This window comes from Chinchilla lanigera, unplaced genomic scaffold (genome assembly GCF_000276665.1).
Source record: "Chinchilla lanigera isolate Chin_1 unplaced genomic scaffold, ChiLan1.0 scaffold00007, whole genome shotgun sequence".
In the NCBI taxonomy this organism is placed as follows: domain Eukaryota; kingdom Metazoa; phylum Chordata; class Mammalia; order Rodentia; family Chinchillidae; genus Chinchilla; species Chinchilla lanigera.
Window position 1 is genome coordinate 26,242,782 of NW_004955408.1, and position 5,965 is coordinate 26,248,746.

The following is a 5,965-nucleotide window of genomic DNA, read 5'->3' on the forward strand; positions in this document are numbered from 1 at the left end:
GCGGAGGCGGCGGCGGAGGTGGTGGTACTGGAGGCAGAAACCGCCCGCTTGGTTCCTGGCCTACGCCCGATGACGTCACAGACGACCTTTGCATTGTGGGATGGTTGGTTTTCGGCAACCATCTCCGGCGTTCTTATAGGCAGAAGTCTGTCTCACGGAAACTACAACTCCCAGGAAGCTTTGAGCTCGCTCTGCGCGAGTTCGTGGGGCAGCATGGGAATTGTAGGCTCTGGCCGTCGTGATAGCTGCAACCACCTGGCATTCCCCGGCCACGTATCAGCACGTCCCAAGAGGGCCTGTTTATAAAACTCCTCTGCGAAGCTGACTAGATTATCAGGCTTATCTTTTAAGGATGATGGTTCAGTATTTTTGGCTTGGGGATCTGTGCTTTTGAGGTGGACTCCCCAGTCCTCTCTGAAAAACATGATCCGGGAAATTGAACAAACATAGAAATAGTCATATTTCTATTCAAAACTGTGTAACACACACTTCTGATTTTAATAGAAATGCATGCTCATTTTTAGAAAACTGGAAAATAACAGGAGAATGTGAAGAAGAAAATGAGTAACCCTTAAGCATTTCTTACATGTATGGATTTTCTCCCAAATATTAAATATTGTCAGTATCACTGATAATAAACTAATACTGAATAACTGAAATGTTCCAGGTGTGCTGTTATGCACTTTAAACACACTACTTCACAACTATCTGAAAGCAGGTACTATTATTATTATTATTATTTTTTTCAGATGCAGAGATGGAGGGTCGGGAGAATTTGTTACCCTGGCTGTATTCTGTACCTAGAGATGAAAGGCATTATTCAGTCATCTGGTGATGGGCTGACTGCTAATCGAGCTGTACTTTGCCAATTCATGATTTCCATCTAAAGTGAGGAAAAGAAATTTCAACTGATTGGCAATAGAAGGGTGAGATTTGAACCCAGATCTCTGGAATTCAAATCTTGCATGTTTAAGGTATCCTACAGCCTAAGAACTTCCTGGCATCACACGATACATAAAACTTCATGTCCTGTTTTTTATAGCCATAGTTCATCATTGGAATCCTCCAGGTGCCGCCACTATCCTCTCTTCCTTATCTCCTTTGGTCTGATGGCTCTGTTGCTACCAACCCTGGCAATTACGTCTGCCATTATTTTCTCATCTTACACGAGCAATGGAAGGGATGCAAATAATAAATCCTGCAATATTCTTTTCTCCTGGGAAGATTCAGAATAGGCAGAGATTCAGAATGATCTGTACTTCAACACTTCCCACCAAAGAGTTTAAACTAGCTCCCAAAATAAATACCAGGTGTTAGATTATACTCCTTTAGCAACAGCTTATTCTCAATAGTTTTAAATTAATGACTTTCTCTGTCGATAGTTTACCATCCTAGGGATTACCTGAGTTGACCTCACACTGGTCAGTCACCCTTAACCTCAGAAGAGGTGCAGTTGAGGTTGTCTCCAAACTCTGATCCCTCTTCACCAGCTTTGTCTCTGTTTTTGGAATACCGTATGTTCTCTAGCATCAAGGTACACTATTCTAGTTTCCAAACCTTGTCTCATCTAGTCTCCCTTACACAGACTTCTAGACTCTCGTTGTTGTAGAAATTATTGTAATTGAAAGTTTTATGGGTTAATGGCTACCTGCTTCCCCAGTGGAATATAAGGTTTAGAGCAGGAACTATAACTTGCTCATCACTCTGGGCACACATTACCTACCTCAAATGAATGTATAAGTTCCTCTCTGTTTCCTGTAGTCAAAGAATAGGGTCAGAGAGTGTAAGGGTGGGCACAGTCTTCAGAAAAGAAATGTGTAATTTCAGATGATAATTTCAGATCTTGGAGGCTGACAGTAGAAGGTTCACATTGGCAATCTCACTTTCTGTCATGGGGCCCTTGTGTTCCAGACTCTAGATCTCTATACCCATGACCTTGCCTCTGGACTTGATATACATGGTGTGGGCTGGAGGTGGGTGGAGGACGAGGAATAAAGGTGGTCAAGGGAATAAAGGGAGATTCATTATAAATCCAAGCCTTGCAATAGGGCTTCACTACATCCACAATGTGCTCCTCTGCAGCAAAGAGACATGTAATATAAATGATTGCCATCAGGGGGCGCCATTGCTGTATTAATAATCCAGAATAGTCGGAAATGTGATTTAATTTTGGCCTAGGTGATAATCTTGTTTTCACGTATCTTTTTGGTAATGAATTATTGTTGATTCTCAGCGCTAAATTTTATCTGTAACAGGCTTCTTGAGTCTAGTGAAATTACAAGTACTAGATGTTAGAAAATTTTATGTCAAAGATTTTGTGAAAAGGTGGAATATCACTAAGCCCAAATCCAGATATTGCAGAAACTAGAGAAGAGATCTGTGGTTTTCCAAGGGAAGCATGAAAAAGTAGACAGATTCATGGGCTGTTTGCATCAGATGGCATTGGATTGGATCTTAACTCCATCCTTTGGAGGTGATATGTCTTTGGGAACGTTACACCACCCCTCAAGGGCGCACTTCCCAGGAGAGTGGAAATTAAGTGTAGTCCTGACAGTCCATTAGCATAATGTCAATACCTTACCAAATGCTGTATATCATCCTACCATCATGAATTTATGTTTGGTTAAGAGGGAATTTGATTAACCTCTATCTTCCCCAGTGACCCCCACATTCCTTCCACAAAGGTGGATATCAGTACATCTGTAGCACCGAGTATGGTGCCTGGTACATGCAAGCTCTCCATAAGTATATGATGGATGAGTGAAAGGAAAAAAAACCATTAAACTAGAAAACCTTTAAGAGTTTGGGAACTGCCCTGGACCAAATGTCGGAGCACAGTCAGTCTTCAGAAGGATCAGTATAATTGAGTGGTCTATCCATAGTGACTAAGGGGCTGGGCCTGGGAGCAAGGCCAAAGATGAGAGGTGGGTCTGTCTGCGGGTTGCCTTGGTAACCTTACCACTTTCTGGTCTAGGATCATGGTCCTTAAGCAGGAGCATTTCAGCGCCCTAACATTCAACCCAAGTCTGGCTTTAGATACCACATCCAGTTGGGCAGACCGGTTACTGATTGGTCCTTAGTCTTCATAGAGTAGTAACTCTTCTTCTTGCCTGCTTGTTCATCCAAGGAGCCTTGCCATTTCCTAGGCTGGACAGATGTTCACTTCCTAATTACCAGCATCCAGTTTCTTGAGATTGTCTGCCTGTAGCATGTTGTCTACATCTGTACCATCCGATCTTTGCTTCTTTTTTGTGTCTTTCTTTTTGATGTTTTTCAGCATCTCTGATGACATACTGGATCCAAATACACAGTATGAAAAAAGGGTTTTAATAAGCAGAAATCCTCAGTCCCAATCACCACTGCTACTTCCTCTCCCCCCAGGCCATGTCTCAGACAGGATTTCAGGCTGCAGTGCGTCTAACAGACTGTCATTTCAAGTTGTTAATACTAAAGGAGATCTGGTGAAGAGGCAACCTGTTGTAAAATAAAGATGAATGAGAAGTTTAGAATCTGATTTGAGTTTGTGTGACCTAAAGTAATCCACTAGACAGTCTGAGCCTCAGGGTGTTTATCTATAAAATGGTGATAAGCATGTCTACCTTGCAAAGGTTTCACAAAAAATTAGTTTTACATATATATATATATATATATATATAACCCAGCACACAGTAGGCCTTCAATAGTTAATGGTATTGGCTTATACAATATCCTAATGTGTTTACTTACAGTCTGTTGTTAGGCAGAAATCCTGACTAATATATATCTAATAGTTTTAATTACTGATGATTAAGAAACCTGTCTTGGTTACTTTTCTTTCTGTACTGAGACAAAACACCTGATGCCCAAAATTAAGAAAGGAAAGGTTTATTTAGCTTACAGTTTGTGGAGGTCTCAGTCCACACTGACTGGCTCCGAGGCAGGGTGGCACATGGCAGGAGGCAAATGTTCATGGTGGTGGAAGATAGCAAAGCAGCAAGAGCACAAGGGAGGAGCAATGGTGAGCAGCCTCTTTCCCTCCCTTACATTGTATGCAAACCACCTGCCCCAGGGTAGGTGAAGCACTCACACCCATGACTGCATGAGGCTTTAGGGGGACATTCAGACACAAACCATAACAAAACCATTCAGCCAATCTTGAAATGGATGGACTCGGTGAAGTCAAGTTCACACCCAGGTTCTGTGTGCTATTCCTGCTGAGGTCTAAATCTGCCTCTATCATTGTCTTCACACTTTCAAAGCAACTCATTCTTCAGCCACACCCCTGACCTCCTCAGTTACTTCTAGGTGTCTCTCTAACATCCATCACCTTTTTTTTATAAACAAGATCCAGTTTTGTTTGGGGCTGCAATGTACCCTGCTGAAGTATCTACTTCCTTAGATTTTCTCACTGTTTGGGGTAATTACAGGTCCCAGTTCTGGCCAAAGAAATGTAAGCTGAGGGTTTCTGGGATAGAAGCACCACCCTTCCTGATGTAGCATCCCTTTTCCCTCCTGCATGGAGGTTCAGAAGCCACAGAGTAACTCCCCAGAGGTTGGTTAGGGCCATGTAACTAGGTGTGGATAAGGAGTTACTGTGAGCAGAAGTGGCTTGTGTCACTTCCAGGCAAGAACATTTACATACTGATATTAGACATCCTTGGAGTTCTCTTTCAATCTGGCATTATAACTACATCAATTTGAAATGATGGCTGATCTATCTTCTTGGGCCTGCAGGGAGATGCATGCAGCACAGGCCCCAGCTCACCATCATGAACATATACCATGAGCAAGAATATGGCCTTGATACAACTGCCTAATGTTGCAGCATTTTGTTTTAAGCCACTGAGATTTGGAGTTCTTTGTTACTACACCATAACATAGCCTTTCCTCACTGATAAAAACCTGGTAATATCCTTTGTTCAATCCATCATTTGTGGAATGACCAAACATAAAAGCTAGTGATGAGTGACTGAAAGCATGAATGACTCAGATTCTTTCTCCTGGGTTATAGCTTGACAGGAGGGTCACTATAGATAATGATACATACTGTACATTTTTAAAATGCTGGAAGAAAGGATTTTGAATATTTTCATCATAAAGAAGTGACAAATACTTGAGGAGATAAATATGTTTAACCTGACCTTGCCCTAAGTGTAGATATATTGAAACATCACATGCTACCCTCAGATATGCACATTTTTCATGTTTTGTGTCAGTTAAAAATAAATTTTGTTTGAATTAAGAATTCCTTCTCCTGAGCCACATTCTGTCATATCATTTCTAGGAATGTCTATAAATCAACTCAGTCCATTATGTATCTCTCTTTAGACAGCTTAGATCTGTCCTTCAGTTTTAGTGTTTATGAAAATCCCCCACGAGCCTCATTGAAAATATAGATGCCCAGTTGCTGTAGTTTGCATCTGGAGTGTCCTCCAGGTGTTGAGGGCTTGGTGCTACTGAGGGTGGTGGAGGTTTTAGGAGATAGGACTGACTGAGATGAGTCAGGTCATTGAGAGTGTGCGCTTGAGGGAGATATTGAAGCCCTGACTCTTCTTTCTCTCTTTGCTCCAGGCCTCCTTCAACTTGCACTCCCAGCATGATGTATTGTGCCATCACAGGCCCAAAGCAACAGAGTCAAGTGAACATGGACTGAAGCTCTCAAACTGTAACCCAAAATAAACCTTTCCTCTTTTACACTTGTTACCTCTGGTATTTTATCACAGCAACAGAAAGCTAACACACCCCCAAAACCTACAGAACTAATCTCTAGAGATAGGTCACAGTCAGCTTCATTTTAAAACAAATTGGGGTACTGATAATGAGGCAGAGTTCAGAACTGTTGCTGTTCCATGTAGAGTTTTCAGACTTCATCAACAGGGCAGAAGAGTGGTTATTCTAAGTATGTGGGTTTTCAGCTTCTCTCTGCTGTTCTTTTATCAACTCCTCCTCCTATCCTCCTTGCCTGTTACCATCTGGTTACTTTGAT

General features: G+C 41.8%; 1 long non-coding RNA gene across 2 annotated transcripts in view; it reads left to right on the plus strand.

Moving 5' to 3' along the window:
* Positions 1–5,660, plus strand: part of LOC106147511 — a 90,676-nt gene extending 85,016 nt beyond the window's left edge. For both annotated transcript variants that reach the window (XR_001232437.1, XR_001232434.1), the window contains exons 2-3: positions 750–926; positions 5,551–5,660. This is a non-coding gene — a long non-coding RNA (uncharacterized LOC106147511). The remainder of the gene's footprint in view (positions 1–749; positions 927–5,550) is intronic.
* The last annotated feature ends 305 nt before the right edge of the window (positions 5,661–5,965 follow it).